Source organism: Salvia miltiorrhiza, chromosome 3, assembly GCF_028751815.1.
Source record: "Salvia miltiorrhiza cultivar Shanhuang (shh) chromosome 3, IMPLAD_Smil_shh, whole genome shotgun sequence".
Lineage (NCBI taxonomy): Eukaryota > Viridiplantae > Streptophyta > Magnoliopsida > Lamiales > Lamiaceae > Salvia > Salvia miltiorrhiza.
This window is the reverse complement of record NC_080389.1, coordinates 11,307,780-11,330,790: the sequence shown is the minus strand read 5'-3', so window position 1 is coordinate 11,330,790 and position 23,011 is coordinate 11,307,780. Positions and strand designations below refer to the sequence as shown.

Below are 23,011 nucleotides of genomic sequence, written 5' to 3'. Positions count from 1 at the left end.
CTGACCGGCCGATACGCTAAACCGGCTCACGGTCCTAGGCCGGCCGATATGCTTGATCGGCTCATGATCCCTTGTGTACACTAATCCTGTCTAACATCTGGATAGAACAAGATCCGAATTCGATTAACTTCTGGTGCCAGATAGGTATCATACAAGCTCATAAAAGTTTTGGCAAGTCAATAACTTTAATAGTATAACCTTACTCATGTAAACATCATTAAATAGTGTGCACTTCACATTTGAGTTTAGAAAGCCCACCTAATCGTGGTCTGACGACACTAGTAATTGTGAACTATTGCTTTACCCCTGCTTGTATCCGACCTTCATAAAAACTGACTAATAAATAATGAGGAAAATGATATGGACTGATTTGAAAGGAATACTTATTTTGGTCATAAGGTGATATTTCTATTGAAATTATTGAATAAAGTCTAGCTGCTATTTGGAAACTTATTAATAACTAATTCAAGAAACACTTAACTGTGATTATCATAACTCTACTCGCACTAATTGTAAATCCCTTATTTCCTCTTCTTTAGGAACTTGATTTTGAAATACTATATATTGTCTAATTTATGCATAAACGCATAGGATAACATCATAAATTAATTATAATAATTCTACATGTCTAGACCATTTAATAAATCAAACTAATTATTAGCTAATAGTTAATAATTTTTATACATAATTATAAGCTTAATTTAAAATAAATACAGCCCAACTAAATAAATAATGTATAACTTAATTAAATAAATTAAGGCCCAATCTAGTTAAATTAGATTTATCCTTTAATCAATTACCAAAGCCCAATAGATATGTTATTAACAAAGCCCATAAAATTAACTTTGTTTGAGCCCAACTGATGGTATATCTGATAAACAAATACTCCCTCCGTCCATGAAAGAACTTCCTAGGAGGGAGTGTCACGAGTTTTAAGAAAAAATATTGTTGAGTGTATTGAGAGTGGATAAAAGGTAGTTGATTGTATTGAGAGTGGTGAAAATGTGTTATAATTAATATTGGGAGTTGTGAAAAGAGAAAAGTAAGAAAATTATAAGTGGTGGAGTATAGTCCAAAAATAGGAAAAAGTCTACCCTACACTAAGTTTTTTACACTCCTATACTAAGATTATGACACTTGGACACTCTCTTTTTTCAAAATTTTGCAATCTTGATTTTGACCCCCTCAAAAATCTTTATTTACATTATAAACCCCTAAATTTGCCAAAGAGAATGCAGAAAATCCTGATTTTACTCTGAAAATGTTTCTATAATTGAAAAAATTTATGCACCCCGCGCTTCGCCTAAAATGGTATCAGAGCGGGTTTTAATTGAGGAATTATATTATATTTATTTTATTTTATGATTTACCTTTGGGATTAACCTATGTGGGAGGAGACTCCATAAGGATTGGAATGGATCCGGACGAATGTCCGAGATGTCTTGTATACAGGATATCTTTCCAAATTTTGGAAAGAGAAGCTAGTCACCTAATGGGTGAATTACGATGGTGTTGGAGAGCACTTATGCTCAACATAACCGAGGATGTGGAGACTGTTCGTGAGATCATTACGAACATTCAGGGTTACCTTGATGCCCTACTAGAGAATGTCGAGGCCAAAGCGGCAAACAGACAAGCCAGAGCCTACCTCCATCAATATCATACTTGATGGAACCCAAAGACAAGGCGGGAGTAGCTTATCCAGGCTACCACAAGATCGAGCCAAACTCTTCCAACAACGTCAACTTGCGGGAGATCCAAAGAACGGTGGAATATTATGGCGTCAAGCTGTATGATCTACCGATGGAGCTAAGCAGAATATCACTCAAACAAGAGGAAATACTAACCCTCTTGCGTGATATCCAAAAAAGAGTGGAGGACATCGAAAGGCGAAAACCATGTTCCGGAAAAATTCGGAATAAATGGTCCAAAGACCCGACGTATCCACTACCACTCGATGCAGCACCTAAGGAGTTGCAGCCAGAAGATATAATCGGAATCATGAAAGGCAAATGAATAACCTTGATCGAATCAGATTAGAAGATCTACAGGAGTTAGCAGAATCTTTTGCTAACCTCAATATGGTTGATCTGAGGATGAACCAAGAAGAAGGGGTGCCCAAAACTGAGCATCAAGAAGGAGAGTCGTCAAAGAAAGGTGGGGCTCAAGAAAATGAGAGCCAGTTTCAACGAACCAGACGACGAAGGCCTCAGATGCGAGATACTCCTGTAGGAAAGGCCACATTAGAACCAATCCATCCATACGGATTGATTCTCAACCTCGATGAAGCCAGTTTCAAAGATTGGGAGAGTTTCATCAATGAATGGGCTTCATCATTAAAGATCGTGATTGCCACGATAGATTATGACAAAAAAGAATTTGTCAAGATCTTCGAAGCAAGTTTTGCTGGCATGGTAAAACAGTTCTGGGATAGAGCCGATACCCAGGGAAAAAATGATTTGTTTAGCCACTCGTCAATTTCTCAAATCCTCGAGTTGGCCACTAAACAAATTAAAATCCATTTTCTTGGAATGGGTTTTTTCGAAGGATCTGCAGAGGAGAAGCGCAAGAAATATCTACAGGCACTTTACAATCTAAGATTGGTGGTGCTAGAGCCAAAAGCTCTCGATGAATTTTTGCGCCTGTACACCCTATATGCCCATATGGGGGTTGTTGATGATCAGATCGCCAAGGACCTCTTTTTCACAAAGTTTCCGAGTCCATGGAGGGAGATGCTCATCAACGAGTACGTATCACCAGGAGAGTATCCACTTGACAGTGCGTCAAGAAGGATGTCATACGTTCACAGGAAGTTGTCCGAATGGTGCCAGAAGGCGGCGGACCAGAGGAATCTCAAAAGATTGAGGAAACTCAACAAGAAATCTCCATTGATGTACGACAACATTGATCTTCCAACAGAGATTGGGGCTGAGTTGTTGTATCAACGGAAGAGCAGAAAGAAACATAGGTACCAACCCTATGAGAAAAAATCAATGAGAAGTTCTTGGAAACCAAGAACTATGTGGACCAGACAGAAGGCACGCTCCTACAAATCAGGACAACAGAGCGGACCATCCAGGAACTGATTCTCATCTCAAAAGAGAATCCCGGCGAGGAAAACTTTCAGGCATACTCAAGCCAAAGCAAATGAAAGTTTCAAAGATTGCAACTGCTGGACATGCGGTGCAAAAGGGCATATCTCTACCAATTGCCCAGACAACGAGAGAAGATGGATAAAGAAATTTGAATCCACACAGGATATCGAAGATGCCCTCTACTACCAGAAATTGATACCCGTATATCAATTTGAAGATATATCCTCTGATGAGAGTATATACGAACAAGAAGAAGTCTTTAGTTCTGAAGATTCAGGTTCAGACTGGACCAATGGATCAACCGGGAACGAGTCAGACTAAAGAAGAGAAAGAGGTTTTCCACACTCAGAAGGAGGATCAGAATGGATTTACCAGTCATTTTCTGATTCCACAAGAAGAGGTGGTGAAGAAGCTCGTGAAAAAACTCAAGAAGGAAACCGAGGAAGTACAAACATACCGAGGATTTTCTAGTGGAAGACTGAATCAAGTTTTTCACAGCTTGAGTCCATTCAAAAGAAGGCATCATATTTATTTCGGCGTTACCAGCCGAGAAATGGCGCTTCCAATCGAGATTACAAGTAACCAGGTGGAGATCCAACTTGTTCCAGCCGAAGATATACGGCGGGATCTCAAAAGAATGAAGCCAGAAGTCGCCAGTACGATGAAATGGATTCATATTGGAGCAATTCAGTTGGTAATCAAATCTGCCCTCTTCCCCGGGACAGATCAACCGATTGATGTTGCACTCTGCGACAAGAGAATTAGGGATGCTAAAGAAGCAGTTCTTGGAGCTTTTTCAGGCAATCTCTATGCCAAAAAGATTATAACCGAGATGTACCCAAAAATTGCTTATAATCTATAGGATTCATCCTTCAGCCGAGCCCTGACATTATATCAGGATTACAAAAGGAAGGATCTCATGATGGGAGAAAACAGGCCATACTCACTTACATATCAAGTATCGTATGCCCTATCGAATTCTCATCACACAGAATTATTTCTGGGAAAGGAATTTATTGAAATTCCAGAAATATTCAAGGAGGTAGCCAAGGCAGTCAATCCAAAGCAAGTGGAGATTCCCCAGATCAGGGAAATCGACATCGACGTAGGAGACAAGCAGGTGCTAAGCCACAATCAGAGTCTCAGATTGGGAGCACCAAGGCTATCATTCCAGGGAAATAGGCTAACTTCAGGGCCTATAACAAGAAGCTTCTCTCATTCTTATGAAAGAAGGGCGATTCAGGAAACACCAGTCCCGGACATGAAAATCAAGCTCAAATGTCCCGAAGGATGGAAATGGGTTTCCACTAGAATTAATACAACTGAAAAGGAAAATCAGTTTCCTTGTAACGTGTTGTATTATTTGGCAAATCCAGAGAGCAACAGATATATCGGAATTCTGGAGGTCGGAGGCTTTGAAATCCAAGTCGAAGGCCAAGCCGGACAAGAAACTGACGTTCTGATCATAGGACGCAATTTCCTCGACAAATATCAACCATGGTCGTGGAAAGCAAGTGGAATGGAAATTACGATCGACAGGCAGAGGTTGTTGATCTGATGACAAGTCCATTCTCGATATACATCTCTATTGGGATGTTATATGAGAAGTTCAAAGCAGAATATTTTGCTGCTTATATAGATTCAGGAGCAGGAATCTGTACGGCGAAACGAGGAGTCTTTCCAGCAGAAGTTGAAGAAGAACTACCTCGAATTGCGGGAAGGGATTTCTCCAAAAAGGTTTTACTCCTATCAAAGAGAGTAAAACAGACGGAAATATTGATCGGTGGAGCAGGACAGACACCTTGGTACAAGGTCAAGACGCCACCAATATATTTTCATGATACTGGTGCAGATATATTATTTGGAAATAATTTTCTGCAAACATTCAAGCGGTACACACAGGACAATGAGGCCAGAAGGCTGGTGTTCACAACCAATTGTGACCACAAGATCATTGTGCAGAGGCTCAACGGAGCTTTTAATCGCTCGATGCCAATCAAATTCCGCAGCAAGCGTGGTGATGATGGCAGACTCCGAAGACTACAAATGAAGGATCAACGAAGATTCAGAGATGTTCTGCTCAAATGCATCCGAGGAAGAAACTCAAATCCTCAAAGTCTCTCTGATATCACACAAAGATATCAAGGAAGAAGAACAGATGTCCATAGCCGACGTCAAAAGAAGGATTCAGAGGTGTTACCATGAGAATCCTTTGGCCTGGTGGGACAAGAACCAGCTCAAAGCTACCTTGAAAGTTAAAACTGGAAAGGAGCATGAGTTTGTAAGGTTCAGACCTATCCTGATGAATCCTCAAGATCAACAGGATATGATGAGTATAATCAAGGAACACCTTGATTTGAAGCTGATCGAAGAAGGAAGATCACCCTACAGCAGTCCTGGATTTCTGGTGAGAAATCATGGGGAGATCAAGCGAGGAAAACCAAGATTGGTCATTAATTATAAAGGGATTAATGATATTCTTGTGTTTGACGGATACTTTATCCCGAGCAGAGAACACCTTATCAACTGTATCAGAAGTGCAAGGGTATTCTCAAAGTTCGATTGCAAGTCAGGTTTCTACCAGATTCGCATGGAGGAAGGGAGTAAGAAGTTCACAGCCTTCTCAACTCCACAAGGACATTATGTCTGGAATGTCATGCCAATGGGGTTAGCCAACGCGCCTCAGATATTCCAAAGAAATATGGATAATCTCTTCAAGGATTATTCTTCGTTTATGTTTGTTTATATTGATGACATTCTTATTGCATCAAAGAACATTCATAAACATGTCAGACATCTGGAGATCTTTGCGGATGTTTGTCAACAAGAAGGACTAGTGCTGTCTGAAAAGAAGGCAGTTATAGCCACCCAGAAGATGGAGTTTCTGGGAATTGAGATCGATGAATCTGGTATAATTCTACAAGACCATATTGTGGAAAAAGTCTAGAATTTCCCGGAGGATCTCAAGGAGAAGAAGCAGCTCCAAAGTTTTCTCGGAGTTGTCAATTTTGCAGGGATGTTTATCAAAAACCTTGCAGAACAAAGAAAGGTCTTCAGTCCACTACTAAAGAAAGATGTTCCATTCATATGGAAGGAGGAGCATCGGGAGGGTATGAAGAAGTTGAAAGAGATTTGCAAAAATCTCCCAAAACTTTCAATACCACAAGACGAGGATGACCTGGTCCTCTACACCGACGCAAGTGATTCCTGGTGGGCAGCAGTGCTCACAAAGATCACCCCTTATGGAGAAGAACCTTGCAGATACTGTAGCGGTCTCTTTTCCGACAGTGAAGCTGTGCGATGGCACATAAACGAGAAAGAATTTTATGCAGTCAGAAAGGCATTAAAAAAATAGCCGCTTTTCTTACTTGCTAAGAAATTCGTTTTGAAAGTTGACAACACTAATGTGAAAGCTTTCTTAACAAAAAAGATAGAATCTAAACCTGAAAAGGCTAGATTGCTTAGATGGCAAGCAGAATGCCAATATTATGATTATGATATTGTCATCTTGAAATCTGATCAAAATGTTCTTGCAGATTTCTTAACAAGGATGGAGCCAACTGAGGTTGACTCTATCATGGAGAACCAGAGGCAGCTCCTGGACAACCTGGAGATGCTACAACAAGAATGGCAAGAGTGTTTACTCCATGCCAAACAAGCGGGAAGGATACAAATGGATGATGAATCCAAAGTAACCAACCGTATACGAGAATGTATCAAGAAGATGTTAAATCTTAATGATGCAACCCACAAGCCGCTCCTGCGCAGGACTTGGATCTTTCTTGTTAAATTCAATGATAGGAAAAACTACAAGCTTCGCAGAGAAAGCCTTCGAAGAAAAGAGGCAGACACTCTGGCGAAACAAGGTGGCGGGAAGCAAAGAAACTCGTCACAAGTTCTGCAACATGGCTCATCTAGGCCATTGGGTAGATCATATCTGCGCGGAGTGTCCCACGCAGAAAGAACCGGAGTTCGGCAAGGGTTTCTTTCCAAAGCCTAACAAGAAGAAGTTCCGGTCAGACGAGTATGAGGAGCACAAGACTCCACGTGGACGAGCACCGCGGGCACCAAAAAAATGAGATGCCCGACAAAGAAAAGGGAGTCATGTGACTCAGATCAAGAAGGCCACCTACTAAAAACGAAACGACAAAAGTGGGTGGAAGATTTTGCGGATCAACTACCCACTAGCAAAAGTGGGTAATTCTACAAGAAATCCACTCATCAAAAGAAGACAAAGGATGGTGGAAAAGTTGCAGACTGGCCCCTCACAACATTATGGAGCATGGGACCAGAAAAGCACCACTCACCGAAAGTAGGAGACAAAGTTGGGTGGAAGATAAAGTAGCTGGACCTCACCAACCATTATCACAAAAGGATAAAGGAAGGTTCAACTCCATGTGAAGGCACTAACTAGTGTCGGCAATAATGACCGACAAAAGAAGGTGGCTATCACTATCCAAGCAAGCTGGCCATGAAGAAGGAATCCAAGACCAACTACCGAGCAATGATAGAGGGCATCAAACCTCTATATAAACTCAAGTTCTGGAGAGAAGAGATCATCGAAAATTTTCACAACCTTACTCACACACACACTCTCTCTTCAGAAAACTATCTTTGTATTTTAAATTTTGTTTTCAAAGTTTTTTAATTCTAGTTTTAGTTTCTTTTTATTTTATGTATACAAGAATTAGCTACTATGAGTAGCTAAACAAGTTAGTCTCCTCCCTTAGGGAGATTATTATGAAATAAAATAAGTATTTTATAATTCCTCTTTTAACGCTTTTTTTTAGCCCAATTTCTGGTTGAGTAAAAATATTTTCTTTCCATTTATCAACAAAAGTATTTAACGTCGAGACACACTGAAGGAGGGAAATTGATTCCTGAAGGTGACCATTCGGCGAAAGCCAAAACACAGTGAAGGAAGAAGGTTGCAACCATCTCTTGCGAGTGCGTGGTTGGACGAAGGCTGAGGAGGCAAGAAGTCCGTAAAACGCGACAAAAGCTCCTGAAGGTGACCAGTCGACGGAAGGTATACTGTTGATTTATGTTTTGAATTATTTTGAAGTGTTACAGAAGCATGTTGGGCCATATTTTGTTAATTGCATGATTTTATAATTATAGAAAATGCTGTTGGTTTTTCTGTCTATTTTGAAACTTGAAGAGGGGCTGTTGGTGTTTATGATTATTAATGAGGGGTCAATTTGATATTTCAAGATTTTGGGAAAAAAGGAATGCCCACTTGTCATCATCTTATGATGGGAAGTGTAAAAAATTTGGCGTAGCATAGACACTCCCCAAAAATAGGTAGGAAGTTCTTTTGTGGACGTCCCAAAAAGGAAAGATAGGAAGTTCTTTCGTGGACGGAGGGAGTAGTTAGTCTTCTAAGAATTTAAAACAGATTTATCTCCCTTTTTTTCTCACGCAGAACACACTTTCTTTCTCTGCGTTCTGTTTCCTTCCCCCTTTCTCTCTACCGTCTCTCTCTCTGCGTTTCTCCGGCGAACATCACCGGTTCTCGCCGCCTCCGGCGTGGCGAGGCCGGCTCCTCATCTTCTCCTTCCTCTCTATTCCCTATTTCCTTTTCTAATTCTAAAATTCCCAATTTCTAGGGTTTTCTGCCTCCCTTTCCCCTCTGAAATTCGCCCCTTCGGTGAGTGCTGCCTCTGCCACCGCCGTCTCCGTCGCACCACCGCCACCTCTGTCTCAGGTAATCTATCTTCCTCCCTCTCTCACGATCGATCTCTCTCTGTCCTCTCTCTGCTCTCCCTCTCGATCTTCCCCTCTGCCCTCTTGCTTGCGGCGGCCGCGGCAGCGGCAGCGCATGCAGCGCCGGTGGTTTCCGCCGCCCTGCTCTCCTCTCTCTTTCGCGCTCAAACTCCCTCTTTCTCTCTGCTGCTGGCGGCCAGTGCGGACCGCCGTGGCGCAGCAGCGCCGGCGGTTGCCGCCTCAGCTGCGAACTGCTACTGCCGCTCGTCTCTTCTTCTTGTTCTCTACTTTCCAGTTAAATATCCTATCTTAAATAAACTCCGTATTCATCTCCTAATTCAGTTTTAATACCTCAAACTAATAGTAAATCCCCTATTTTTTCTATTTCAGGAACTGATGATTTAAGGTGCCTCTCGGAGTGGCAGTCCGTCTACTGCTCAAGATCATCTTTCTATATGTTATAAGTCTATTTTCCTTTATTGCTTATTGTAAAACTGAGATTTTGATGGTGAGGAAACAATACTGTATCGTTACTATTCTTATGTGTAGCTATGTCTTTTCTGCTGTTCTTGATTGTTCCTTTTATGCACAAGGAATTGATTGAATTGTATACAAGAAAACTACCTGCTTTGCTTGATGCTGCTATGAACTGTTTTGCCGGTGTATTTAAGATCTTGCAGAATGAGGAAAAATGGTCAAATTAATCCTGAGGAGAGATTTTATATGGTTTGGAGTCGGTTTATCAAAAGCTGCATGGAAAGTTGAGGGATACGTGCTCTTCCAGTAGCTAATTTGGCTTAATGAATCTATCTATCTAATTGATAAATTAACTCTAATTAGAAGCTAACTGATTTGGGCTTGGGCTTGGGCTTCCTCATCCTTTCCTTCATATTCTTGGCCCAAATAAACAATTATTGGGTTGTTTTCTAGTTTAATAGGAAAAGTATTTGTGCTCGTAATATAAATTAAAACTTTAGCTCATCTCTATAATGTGTAATCTAATTTCTTAATATTTAATATCTACTTAATCAATTAATCCTGTATTAAACAGATTTGCTGAGATTCTCAACTCAATTAGTATATTAAAATCTAATGTCTCAACTAATTAGCTATATACTAACAGATAATGAGATGATTAGGGTGGGGCTATTACAGAAAAAGCAAAGACAACTGATTCAATTATCTCTGTGACATTTGGTTTTCAACCTTCATGCTCATGAATTGTGTTATAAAAGATAATTGTGAGTAAGTATCACAGGCTGTGTATAATGGATTATCAGCTGAGTTCAACGTGTTATAAATTTGTTGAGCGACATGATTGGGCGGCTCCTCGAGATTTGGAGGATATTCAATATTACTAGGACCAGCAAGATCATACACCATCATTTCGTAGTTATTGTATGACTTATCATCCTCATCCATTCTAATAGATTCTGGCGGCCTATACAGGGGCGTAGCCAGGGGGCTAGGGGGGGCTAGAGCCCCCCCCTAAATTTTGAAAAAAAAAATTTATTTTTTTTTAATAATATGTCTAAAAATGTTGTTATTATTATTATTATATTTGTATTTTAGTAAAAAAATGTCTAAAATGTATTGAATGCCCCCAAAAAAAATTTTAGTAAATGTTTTGAACTATATTATCTATGAAAATGTTGTTATTATTATTATTATTATTATATTTGTATTTTAGTAAAAAATGTCTAAAATGTATTGAATGCCCCCAAAAACAATTTTGGTAAATGTTTTGAACTATATTATCTATGAAAATGTTGTTATTATTATATTTGTATTCTAGTCAAAAATGTCTAAAATGTATTGAATGCCCCCAAAAAATTTTTCCCGGGGGTAGCCTGTCATATCCCAATTTTTAATCACTGATTAAAGACTTAATAATTAGGGTTCGGCATCCATTAATAATAAAACTGATTTGATTTATCTGATATGATTTAATTGTTATATATGTGTTTTGATGTGCTAAATTCTTATTATTATTTGAATTCGTTTGAGATTTAAAGGATTATTGAGTAGTCAATAATTATTATTTCGGATTATAACTGACTTAGCAGAGTCATGTTATTTAATTTATATACGATAGAAATAATATTTCTATTATTTACTTGAAGTCGTAATTAATTTTCGACTTATAAAACGAGTTATAAAATATGTAATTTATAGAGAGTTATAACGAAGCTTCGTTATATGAGAACCCGAAATTAGTATTACAAATACAGAATAAGGATTTTATTCATCACATTCATCTAGCACCTACACATTTCCACATCCATCTTACTCTTAAATAAATTGATGGTGTTGGAAACACTCATCATATGCCAACCATCCCACTAAACACTCATCATATGCCAACTATCCCACTAAACACTCATCATTTCACTAAACACTCATTATTCCACACACTCATCATTCCACTAAACACTCTTTACACCTTCTTTTGCCAGCCATCTTCTACACTTTAACATCTCAACATGCAATTAGCTTTTATTTAATCAAAATCAGCAACCAACATTCCTCCCATTCCTCCTAACATTCTGATCCAAGCTATTCTTATGCTTGAATTATAATTCACTGATTCCAGCTTTCCAAATCAGTTTCCAAGATTTCCCAAAACAAGAAAGAGGTAATAAACGTCCATTAATTCTTCCAATTCTTTCATAGTTTTCAGATCCAAAATTTCATTGTTAAGCTTGGCTGAATAAATTCGCAGATCCAATTTTGGTGAATTCAGAAAGAAGATTTTCCTCATTTCCTACTCATATCAAGGTTACCTCCTACTTTACTTTCTCCATACATTCATTTGTTAAATTACAAAACTATGATTCAAATGAAAACAGATCGAACACACGCATCCATTACCACTTCTTTTAGACTATTATTGTTTCAATTACATCAGCTTATTACCATCAGAGAACCACCAACAGAATAATACACACGCACACATTTTACTATATTTCTATCTATTACAAGTACAGATCAGTTTTTGTAAATAGAAATGAATGAAAATGAACAGAATTGAAACCCTAAGTGCTCTATGTGTGTTTTGTGCGTGTGACTGAAATTTGGAGAGTTCCTTGTGTTTTGCTTGCGTGTGTGTTGTTCGAATCGTGAGAGGGGAAGGAGGGAGCAGCAGGCGGCTGTTCGGCGCCGGCAACGGCGGCGCGGCGGCAACTGCCGTCCAGTCCTTGTCCTGCCAAAACGAGAGAGAAGAGGGTAGAGAGAGAGATGGTTAGGGCTTCTGTAAAAATAAAAAAAAAAAGAGAGAGAGATACGGGAAAAAGGGGGAGAGACTTATCTTTTCCGGCGACGCGGCGGAAGCAGCGGCGCAGCGACACGAACGGCGGTTCTGTTCGGCCGGAAAAGAGGAGAAAGAGGGGGAAATTTCAGATCTAGGTTTAAAAATAGAAAAGAGAGGAAAAGGGGGAAGATTTGGAACTTACCTTTCCGGCGAGACGAAGCTCGGCCTCCACCGCGATTTCAGCCACGACGGACGACGGAGGAGGCGGCCAGGCGGCGGCCGTGCGCTCCCTATGGCGGAGAGGGCAGATGCCCTGTTCCAGACGAGGGGATGGAGAGGAAGCTACCCGCGCCCTTGTCCGAGCAGGAGCCGAAGGAGGAAGACCAGATGGACGGCGGCCGAGCTCCTTCACGGCGAGGCGGCGTGCGGCTGACTTCCGGTGAGACAGAGAGACGAGAGGGAGAGAAGAGGAGAGAGCCGAGAGGTAGAGAGGGAGAGTGAGGCGCTGAGCTTGAGTGTGTGTGTTATGTGTTTGTGTGTGTGATATATGTGTTATGTATGTATTAGGGTTAGGTTTAATTGGGGCTCAAGCCCATTCTCTTTCCATTGGGCCGAATTTGTTTTATAGTTGTTGGGCCGATTTTAATTACTTCTGCTGGGCCCAATTTGCTATAAATTCTGTTGGGCATTTATTTTAATTGTTTTGGGCTCAAATTTAACTAAGTTTTGACCTGTTAATTGAATAATAAAGCCTACGAAATTTTGGCCTTATTTCTTTTAAAAATGTTTGAATCTTCACTAAATTATTTAGTGGATTTAAATCTTTTAATTTGATTTTTTTTTTTTTTTTATATTGAAGGATGGGACTATTTATTTTAAATAAAGTTCGTTCTTGTATTTAAATTATTAATGGACTTTAAAGCAAATATTTTGGGATTAAGCCCCATTTATTACATGATAAAATTTTTTTCAAAGCTTACGAGTATGGATTTTTTTTTTTTTTTTTTTTTTTTTAAATGGTTAAAATGTTTTATTTCATCTCAATGGATTTTAAAATGTTTTATTAATTATAAATGAATAATGGAATTTCTTATTTATTTAAAAAAAATGTATAGAATATTATAAATATGGTTTCTTTTTAAAGAAAAAGGATTAAATTATTTTATGAGTAATTCCATTATAATGGAATTAAAATGTCCTATTAGAATGGCTTCATGTTTTAATAAATATTGAGACTATTTATTTACATGATAAAAAAATGTGGAATTGTGTTATAGAATGATTAAGTATATGATTTACTTTATCAAATGAGCTTGGGATTTAATTGAGATATTAAATTACTAAGCATGTGTTTATAAATGATTTATTTATTTAAGTGATGAAAATGTGCGAAGTATGAGAAAGCATGATTTATAATGATTAAATTTTCAAGGTGATAATATATGACTTGTTCTTAATTGATGGAGTACTTGACTAAATGACGGGTATAGAGGGAGGTTATGGATTATGTACATGTTGATGTTCGAACAAATGGGTTCGAACCTATATGATAGTTACATGATAATTGGTTACATTTTATTGATTGAATGAAACGAGATTAATATGGATGCTAGAACCCTAAAACTTTAAAAGATACCCTAGGCACGTAGAATTAGACTTTGTCTTATGACAATTTCTTCACGAACTTATCGACTCTTCATAAATGAAGGTCCAGGCGACAGAAAGTGAAGCCGAAGAAGAAACGACTCCACGCCAGCTTTAAGAACAATTGAGGTGGGCATTATTTTATTATTACGTATATAGAGATCCCCTGCGTGACGTAGGCCTCATATGCGAATATATATGCATGATATGTTTTGACTATTTATTCAGTTCTTATGAAATGTTTATATGTTTAATGCCCTTTATGAAAATGAAAATGTTATGAAAATGAAATGTTTATGAAATGATTGACTGCCAAAATGTTTATGTTTTTATATGTATCCTATCTGTGTTGGTTCGCCAACTTTAAAGGAAATCCAATTGGGATCCTATGCTAGACAAAGGTCGCTAGCTAGGGTTAACGTGTACACTCATGGAGACCGCGAGTCGCTTGCGACCGGTCTTGGCGTCCGTGGTAAGGAGGCCTCCTTCCCGGCGCGTGACAGAAAGGACAGATATGGATCATATAGACTGAAAATGGGATGCATCCACCTTTATGAAAATGAACGAAATGTTTTAGTAAGCGCAGGTCATTTATGAAAACCCCTGTGTGTTACTGTTATGGCAGTTCAATTTATATATGTATGCATGTTGTATTTTCGGCTTATGTCACTGAGTATTTTTATACTCAGCCCTGCATGTATTTCTAAATGTGCAGGTTGAGCAGGCGATGGAATGGATTGGTGTTGAGCGGATTTCCCTTTTGATGTTTATGTAATGAAACCTTGAGTATGCATCTCCATATGCATAACTCACACGTTTTTCCGCTGCAAACACTCTGAATTTGTTATCGTATTGTGGAACTTATTACTCCTTCATTTTGTTTAACTTTCATTTGGGGTTTAGTCGTTATGGCTGGCTCATTTGTTAATTACCTAAGTGGTTATATATATATATATACCACTAGTTTGTTGTTATTAATGTCGGTTATTTGGTAAATCCCTTTTAAATTTCCATTTCTTATTGTTCACCCAAGTCATAACCCCGGTTAACCCGTCATTGGGATAGTGGGCTGTGACAGAGTGGTATCAGAGCAGTTCGTTTGCTCTGGCCCTAGAAACCATTTTCTAAAAAGTCATGTCTAGTTTGATTCACTAGACATATGTGGGATCATACGACACCGCTCAACACTCCATTGCATCGTGCTCAATCAAGGAAAAAGGTAACTGCAGTTACAATGTTTTAAAGATGTTATTATTCTAAACTGTTTCATGAAAATGTTTATGTAAAGAGCATGCTATGATGAAATGTTGAAAGTTTTGCCTTTCATTGAAATGTTGAATGTTTTGCCTTTCATGGCATATCATTGCAGTTATGATGTTATGATAAGAGAAGAATGATAGAGAATTGACACATGCAAGCTTTCCCCAGAAAACATAGATTGCTATAAGTTGCATGATCACTATTCTAAAAGAACATAGACTGCTGGATTAGTAGGATATCTCTACAATCTAGATTCTTAAAGTGATGATGTAGAAGAATGAAAGAGAACTTAGAGCATTTCAAACTCCCACAAGAAAACAATGGTTCTTTTGAACTACAAAGAGGAATGAAAAGACATGTACACGTTGAAGGAAAAACACGGGATGATGATACAAGACGAATTCAAGGCAAACGCTGCATCAAGGGTTTGAGCATAGTCTCTACGTTCAAATGTTCACACGCGATGGAACACCGAATCGACTTTTAGTACACGATAGATTTTAAGAACAGTATGCTTTGCATATATATATATGTATATATTTGTGTACATGTTATAGCGGGGGTTTGGGTCCAATAGGACATAGAACTTTAAATTAAGCTTTTGGTTTGCCAGTACGAACTTGAGTTTTATTATTATGAATAGTTGTCCACGGCTTTCTAAGTTTGGGATGATGTTTTCCGTGTGATTGGGAGGTGATGATGATTGGACCTAGCCAGTCCACATGATCCAAATATCAGTCGACGTCTTTTGGGTTGAAGACCCATGTGTTTCAACTTTCGGTTGAAAAGCCAGATGAGTTTTTACTCTAGATCATTTTGTTCGACCTAGTAGTTACTCCTTTCTACCATCTGGTTATTCGTTTGAATTTCTCAACAAATTTTTCTGCACCACTTTGTTTTGATATCGTTCAAGAATTGAGCCTTACAATTGTTTAGTTGTCCTAGCACCCTCTTGTGATCAATAAGGATTTAGATGTTTTGTTATGATGCTTTCATGATTAAATCAAGAGGAATATGTTATGAATTGAGGTAAGGAATATACTGAGGATCTTTTATTTTTGAAGCACAGAATGCCTCCCAGAAGAGCCCCAAGAAACAATGTGGGAACCGCAAACGAACCCCCACGAAGGGTTGAGGAACTTTTTCTTAAACAGAGCCCGCCAACATTCAACGGGACCGGCAACCCGACTGATGCCGAAATCTGGATTAGAGCAATGGAAAGGATTTTCGACTTTCTTCACTGTACTGATCAAGAGAGACTTTCTTGTGTTGCATTCCAACTAACTGGGTCGGCAGATTTTTGGTGGGAAACCAAGAAGAGGGCAATGACCCTCGAACAATTGGAAAACCTGACTTGGGAAGACTTCAAGACGGAGATCTACGATAAATACATTCCCAAGAGCTACAGAAAGAAGAAAGAGACGGAGTTTTTCAATCTGAAACAAAACAAGATGTCCGTGACGGAATACGATCGCGCTTTCTGCGACATGTCTCGCTATGCCCCTCATCTGATCGACACTGATGAAAAGATGGCCGAGAAGTTTCGTTCAGGCCTTAGGCATGAGATCAAGATGGCGCTTGCTAGTCATGGTGATCTCACCCACTCTGAAGCACTTAGCAGAGCCCTGGATGTTGAAGCAGCAATGCCTGAAGACCGCCCAACCCAGACTCAAGCTCCGGGAAACAACGATCGTGGGAAGAGAAAATGGGAAGGCAACAACAACAATAATAGGGGTTACTACAACAACCAAGATAACAAGAGGCCATGGCAAGGAAACATGATGCCACAAAGGCAATGGCAAGGACGACCAGTCAATCCAGGATCAGCTGGAAACAATCAGGGCCAGCTCAGGGCACCTTTATGTCCCAAATGCTCCAAGTCACATCACGGCATATGCTTGGCTGGCAGCAATACCTGCTTTAAGTGTGGCCAGAAGGGCCATTTTGCCAGAGACTGCCAAGGAAAACCACAAGGAGGAATGAGAGGGCCGAATCAGCCGGGCCAAGTACAACCACTCAGGGCTATCCAAGGCCAACAGTTACTCTACCCACCACCACAGCAGCAGTATCGACCTGCGGCACGTCCACCGCAAATTCCACAGGCAAGAGCCTATGCCTTGCACAAGAATAAGCAAGGAAACAACCAAGGGAATTTGGCAGGTATGGGCACATTACTTGACACACCTGTTATACTTCTGTTCGACACGGGTGCCTCGCATTCTTTTATTGCAAGTGTATGTGTAAAAACTTTAAAGCTCCAACCTGAAAAGACTAATCAGGACTTGAGAATTTCTTCACCAATAGGAGGAATAGCAGTAGTAACACATGCTTGCTCGAACCTAGAACTGACCATAGGATCGTTTAAGGTTATAGCAAACAACTTGCATGTTATATCGATGGAGGACGTTGATATAATCCTGGGAATGGACTGGCTAGCGGAGAACTATGCCACGATATTGTGCCAAGAGCGGAAAATCGGTTTCAACTTTCCAGGAAGGGACGCTTTGAGTTTCCACGGAATATGCAGGAGGAACAGAGTGCCGACTATTTCAGCTTTACAGGCAAGGAAGATGATGAGCAAGAAAGACTGCCAAGCCTTCCTCGTATACCTGAACGGGGGAATTGAGACCGAAAAGACAATGGAAGATGTAGAGATCGTGCGGGATTTTCAAGATGTTTTCCCAGAAAATTTGCCAGGATTACCACCTGACAGACAAGTAGAATTCACCATCGATCTAGAGCCAGGAGCGGCGCCGGTATCAAAAGCACCGTACAGAATGGGCCCGAAGGAATTGGAAGAGTTGAAAATCCAGTTACAAGAGTTACTGGACCTAGGCTTCATCAGGCCTAGTGTGTCCCCATGGGGAGCGCCGGTGCTGTTTGTCAAGAAGAAAGATGGAACCTTGAGATTGTGCATCGATTATCGAGAGCTGAACAAGCTAACGCTTAAGAACAAGTATCCATTGCCCAGAATTGATGATTTATTCGACCAACTCAAGGGCGCGGGTGTTTTCTCCAAAATCGATTTGAAGTCTGGGTATCATCAGTTAAAGGTTAGACATGAAGATATACCCAAAACGGCTTTCCGAACAAGATATGGTCACTACGAGTTCGTAGTTGTACCGTTCGGACTAACAAATGCACCAGCTGTGTTCATGGACCTCATGAACAGAGTATTTCATCCTTATTTGGATAAATTCGTCTTGGTGTTTATTGATGATATCCTCATTTACTCCAAGAATGAAGAAGAACACAGGGAACATCTGAGAACTGTTTTGCAAACTCTTAGGGATGAACGCCTTTTTGCCAAATTCAACAAATGTGAGTTTTGGCTCAAAGAAGTTACATTTCTGGGACATATTGTATCTTCAGAAGGTATTAAGGTGGACCCCGCCAAAGTGGAAGCAGTACAAGGATGGAAGTCGCCAACTACCCCAAACGAGATCAGAAGTTTCTTGGGATTGGCTGGCTACTATCGAAGATTCATTGAGGGATTTTCCAAGATAGCAAGGCCGATGACGCAATTACTCCGAAAGGGAATTAAATACACATGGACTAATGAGTGTGAAGGAAGTTTTCAACTGCTCAAGGAAAAGCTAACTACAGCGCCAGTGCTAACAATTCCGGAACCAGACAAGGAGTATGTGGTCTACACGGATGCATCAAAGAACGGACTAGGATGCGTTTTGATGCAGGAAGGCAAAGTGATTGCATATGCATCGCGGCAACTTAGGCCACACGAATTGAATTATCCGACCCATGATCTAGAGCTAGCGGCGGTAGTGCACGCACTAAAAATCTGGAGACATCATCTATATGGTGTCAGGTGTGAGATTTACACCGATCACAAAAGTCTAAAATACTTTTTCGAGCAAAAGGATCTCAACATGAGACAGCGAAGGTGGCTCGAATTAGTAAAAGATTATGACTGTGGTATAAATTATCACCCGGGGAAGGCCAATGTAGTAGCCGACGCATTGAGCCGCAAGGTCCCATTGAAACTGGGATACATCCTTACAAAGGAAGAAGAGCTCATACGAGATTTTGATAGGATGAAATTAGAGGTGATAAACCCACCTGCTACAATAGCGGGGGTGGTCGCGATTATACCGAATTTGAGGAAATTGGTGGTAGAAGCTCAAAGGAAGGATGATAAATTGGAGAAATTACGAGCTAAGATAAGAGAAGGAAATCTCAAGAACTATCACGAAGAAGCCGACAATGCTATTTTCTTTGAGAAGAGAATATGCATCCCTCATGACGATGAACTCAAGAACAAGATCATGAGCGAAGCCCATGACACTCCTTATGTCGCCCACCCAGGAAGCACTAAGATGTATCAAGATCTAAAAGAAAATTTCTGGTGGGAAGGAATGAAACGAGACGTGGCTTTATTCGTCGAAAAGTGTCTAGTTTGTCAGCAAGTAAAGGCTTTACACCAACGACCTTACGGCGAGCTACAACCTTTGGAAATTCCAGAATGGAAGTGGGACGATATTGCAATGGACTTTGTTACAGGATTGCCAAAAACAAGACGAGGTAACACGGTAATATGGGTCATTGTAGACAGACTCACAAAGAGTGCACACTTTCTGCCTATTCCTATCACGTATAGATCAGATAAGTTAGCCCAACTCTACATCAAGGAGATCGTGCGTTTACATGGGGTGCCGAAGACAATCACGTCCGACAGAGATTCTAAGTTTACCTCCAGATTCTGGATAAGCTTGCAGAAGGAATTGGGAACAAGGTTGAATTTCAGCACAGCTTTCCACCCGCAGACCGACGGTCAGTCCGAAAGGACAATTCAAACGCTAGAAGATATGTTAAGGACTGTTGTGCTAGATAGAGGAGAAGATTGGGAGCGTGTGTTGCCACTAATCGAATTTGCTTACAACAACAGCTATCAAGCAACTATCGCCATGGCACCTTATGAGGCGTTATACGGGAAGAAATGTAGATCGCCGCTTTACTGGGATGAAGTCGGCGAAAGAAGAATCTTGGGGCCAGATACAGTAGGCGAGATGATTGAGATCGTCCGTCAGATTCGACAGCGTATTAAAGAGGCCCAAGATAGACAGAAGTCTTATGCCGACAAACGTCGAACCGACTTGCAGTTTGAGTGTGGGGATAAAGTCTTTTTGAAGATTTCTCCTTCTAAAGGGATTACAAGATTTGGCGTAAAGGGTAAGCTTAGACCCCGTTTTATAGGACCCTATGAGATCCTAGAAAGGGTGGGCCCGGTAGCTTACAGGCTGGCGTTGCCGCCAAGCCTTGGGAATGTGCATAATGTGTTTCATGTGTCGCAGTTGAGAAAATATGTTTATGATCCAAAACACGTGATCCAAAGAGACGACGTTATCCTTAGCCCAGATATGAGCTATGAAGAGAGACCCGAATCTATTTTAGATCGGAAGATTCAAGTACTAAGGAATAAATCGATACCCTTAGTAAAAGTCCTTTGGAAGCACCATGATCAAGAAGAGGCGACATGGGAACTCGAGTCTAGCATGAAGGAGAAATACCCAGAATTATTTCCTGAGGTACAAATTTCGGGACGAAATTTATTTTAAGGGGGATAGTATGTCATATCCCAATTTTTAATCACTGATTAAAGACTTAATAATTAGGGTTCGGCATCCATTAATAATAAAACTGATTTGATTTATCTGATATGATTTAATTGTTATATATGTGTTTTGATGTGCTAAATTCTTATTATTATTTGAATTCGTTTGAGATTTAAAGGATTATTGAGTAGTCAATAATTATTATTTCGGATTATAACTGACTTAGCAGAGTCATGTTATTTAATTTATATACGATAGAAATAGTATTTCTATTATTTACTTGAAGTCGTAATTAATTTTCGACTTATAAAACGAGTTATAAAATATGTAATTTATAGAGAGTTATAACGAAGCTTCGTTATATGAGAACCCGAAATTAGTATTACAAATACAGAATAAGGATTTTATTCATCACATTCATCTAGCACCTACACATTTCCACATCCATCTTACTCTTAAATAAATTGATGGTGTTGGAAACACTCATCATATGCCAACCATCCCACTAAACACTCATCATATGCCAACTATCCCACTAAACACTCATCATTTCACTAAACACTCATTATTCCACACACTCATCATTCCACTAAACACTCTTTACACCTTCTTTTGCCAGCCATCTTCTACACTTTAACATCTCAACATGCAATTAGCTTTTATTTAATCAAAATCAGCAACCAACATTCCTCCCATTCCTCCTAACATTCTGATCCAAGCTATTCTTATGCTTGAATTATAATTCACTGATTCCAGCTTTCCAAATCAGTTTCCAAGATTTCCCAAAACAAGAAAGAGGTAATAAACGTCCATTAATTCTTCCAATTCTTTCATAGTTTTCAGATCCAAAATTTCATTGTTAAGCTTGGCTGAATAAATTCGCAGATCCAATTTTGGTGAATTCAGAAAGAAGATTTTCCTCATTTCCTACTCATATCAAGGTTACCTCCTACTTTACTTTCTCCATACATTCATTTGTTAAATTACAAAACTATGATTCAAATGAAAACAGATCGAACACACGCATCCATTACCACTTCTTTTAGACTATTATTGTTTCAATTACATCAGCTTATTACCATCAGAGAACCACCAACAGAATAATACACACGCACACATTTTACTATATTTCTATCTATTACAAGTACAGATCAGTTTTTGTAAATAGAAATGAATGAAAATGAACAGAATTGAAACCCTAAGTGCTCTATGTGTGTTTTGTGCGTGTGACTGAAATTTGGAGAGTTCCTTGTGTTTTGCTTGCGTGTGTGTTGTTCGAATCGTGAGAGGGGAAGGAGGGAGCAGCAGGCGGCTGTTCGGCGCCGGCAACGGCGGCGCGGCGGCAACTGCCGTCCAGTCCTTGTCCTGCCAAAACGAGAGAGAAGAGGGTAGAGAGAGAGATGGTTAGGGCTTCTGTAAAAATAAAAAAAAAAAAGAGAGAGAGATACGGGAAAAAGGGGGAGAGACTTATCTTTTCCGGCGACGCGGCGGAAGCAGCGGCGCAGCGACACGAACGGCGGTTCTGTTCGGCCGGAAAAGAGGAGAAAGAGGGGGAAATTTCAGATCTAGGTTTAAAAATAGAAAAGAGAGGAAAAGGGGGAAGATTTGGAACTTACCTTTCCGGCGAGACGAAGCTCGGCCTCCACCGCGATTTCAGCCACGACGGACGACGGAGGAGGCGGCCAGGCGGCGGCCGTGCGCTCCCTATGGCGGAGAGGGCAGATGCCCTGTTCCAGACGAGGGGATGGAGAGGAAGCTACCCGCGCCCTTGTCCGAGCAGGAGCCGAAGGAGGAAGACCAGATGGACGGCGGCCGAGCTCCTTCACGGCGAGGCGGCGTGCGGCTGACTTCCGGTGAGACAGAGAGACGAGAGGGAGAGAAGAGGAGAGAGCCGAGAGGTAGAGAGGGAGAGTGAGGCGCTGAGCTTGAGTGTGTGTGTTATGTGTTTGTGTGTGTGATATATGTGTTATGTATGTATTAGGGTTAGGTTTAATTGGGGCTCAAGCCCATTCTCTTTCCATTGGGCCGAATTTGTTTTATAGTTGTTGGGCCGATTTTAATTACTTCTGCTGGGCCCAATTTGCTATAAATTCTGTTGGGCATTTATTTTAATTGTTTTGGGCTCAAATTTAACTAAGTTTTGACCTGTTAATTGAATAATAAAGCCTACGAAATTTTGGCCTTATTTCTTTTAAAAATGTTTGAATCTTCACTAAATTATTTAGTGGATTTAAATCTTTTAATTTGATTTTTTTTTTTTTTTTATATTGAAGGATGGGACTATTTATTTTAAATAAAGTTCGTTCTTGTATTTAAATTATTAATGGACTTTAAAGCAAATATTTTGGGATTAAGCCCCATTTATTACATGATAAAATTTTTTTCAAAGCTTACGAGTATGGATTTTTTTTTTTTTTTTTTTTTTTTTTTAAATGGTTAAAATGTTTTATTTCATCTCAATGGATTTTAAAATGTTTTATTAATTA

General features: G+C 39.8%; 6 long non-coding RNA genes across 6 annotated transcripts; 4 read left to right on the top strand and 2 right to left on the bottom strand.

The window, feature by feature from the left end:
- Positions 1-8,483: 8,483 nt before the first annotated feature.
- LOC131017649 (uncharacterized) lies at positions 8,484-9,444 on the top strand. Its single transcript, XR_009099739.1, has 2 exons — positions 8,484-9,095; positions 9,192-9,444. It is a non-coding gene; the product is annotated as an uncharacterized LOC131017649 (long non-coding RNA).
- Positions 9,445-10,680: 1,236 nt separating this feature from the next.
- On the top strand, positions 10,681-12,037 carry LOC131017675 (uncharacterized). Its single transcript, XR_009099772.1, has 2 exons — positions 10,681-11,436; positions 11,524-12,037. It is a non-coding gene; the product is annotated as an uncharacterized LOC131017675 (long non-coding RNA).
- Positions 11,642-12,573, bottom strand: LOC131017669 (uncharacterized). Its single transcript, XR_009099767.1, has 2 exons — positions 12,254-12,573; positions 11,642-12,159 (listed from the first exon to the last, which is right to left on the bottom strand). It is a non-coding gene; the product is annotated as an uncharacterized LOC131017669 (long non-coding RNA).
- A 603-nt stretch (positions 12,574-13,176) lies between these two features.
- LOC131017709 (uncharacterized) lies at positions 13,177-14,669 on the top strand. The gene is made up of 2 exons (XR_009099809.1): positions 13,177-13,824; positions 14,411-14,669. It is a non-coding gene; the product is annotated as an uncharacterized LOC131017709 (long non-coding RNA).
- A 6,244-nt stretch (positions 14,670-20,913) lies between these two features.
- Positions 20,914-21,924, top strand: LOC131017676 (uncharacterized). The gene is made up of 2 exons (XR_009099773.1): positions 20,914-21,323; positions 21,411-21,924. It is a non-coding gene; the product is annotated as an uncharacterized LOC131017676 (long non-coding RNA).
- On the bottom strand, positions 21,529-22,461 carry LOC131017678 (uncharacterized). Its single transcript, XR_009099775.1, has 2 exons — positions 22,142-22,461; positions 21,529-22,047 (listed from the first exon to the last, which is right to left on the bottom strand). It is a non-coding gene; the product is annotated as an uncharacterized LOC131017678 (long non-coding RNA).
- Positions 22,462-23,011: the final 550 nt, after the last annotated feature.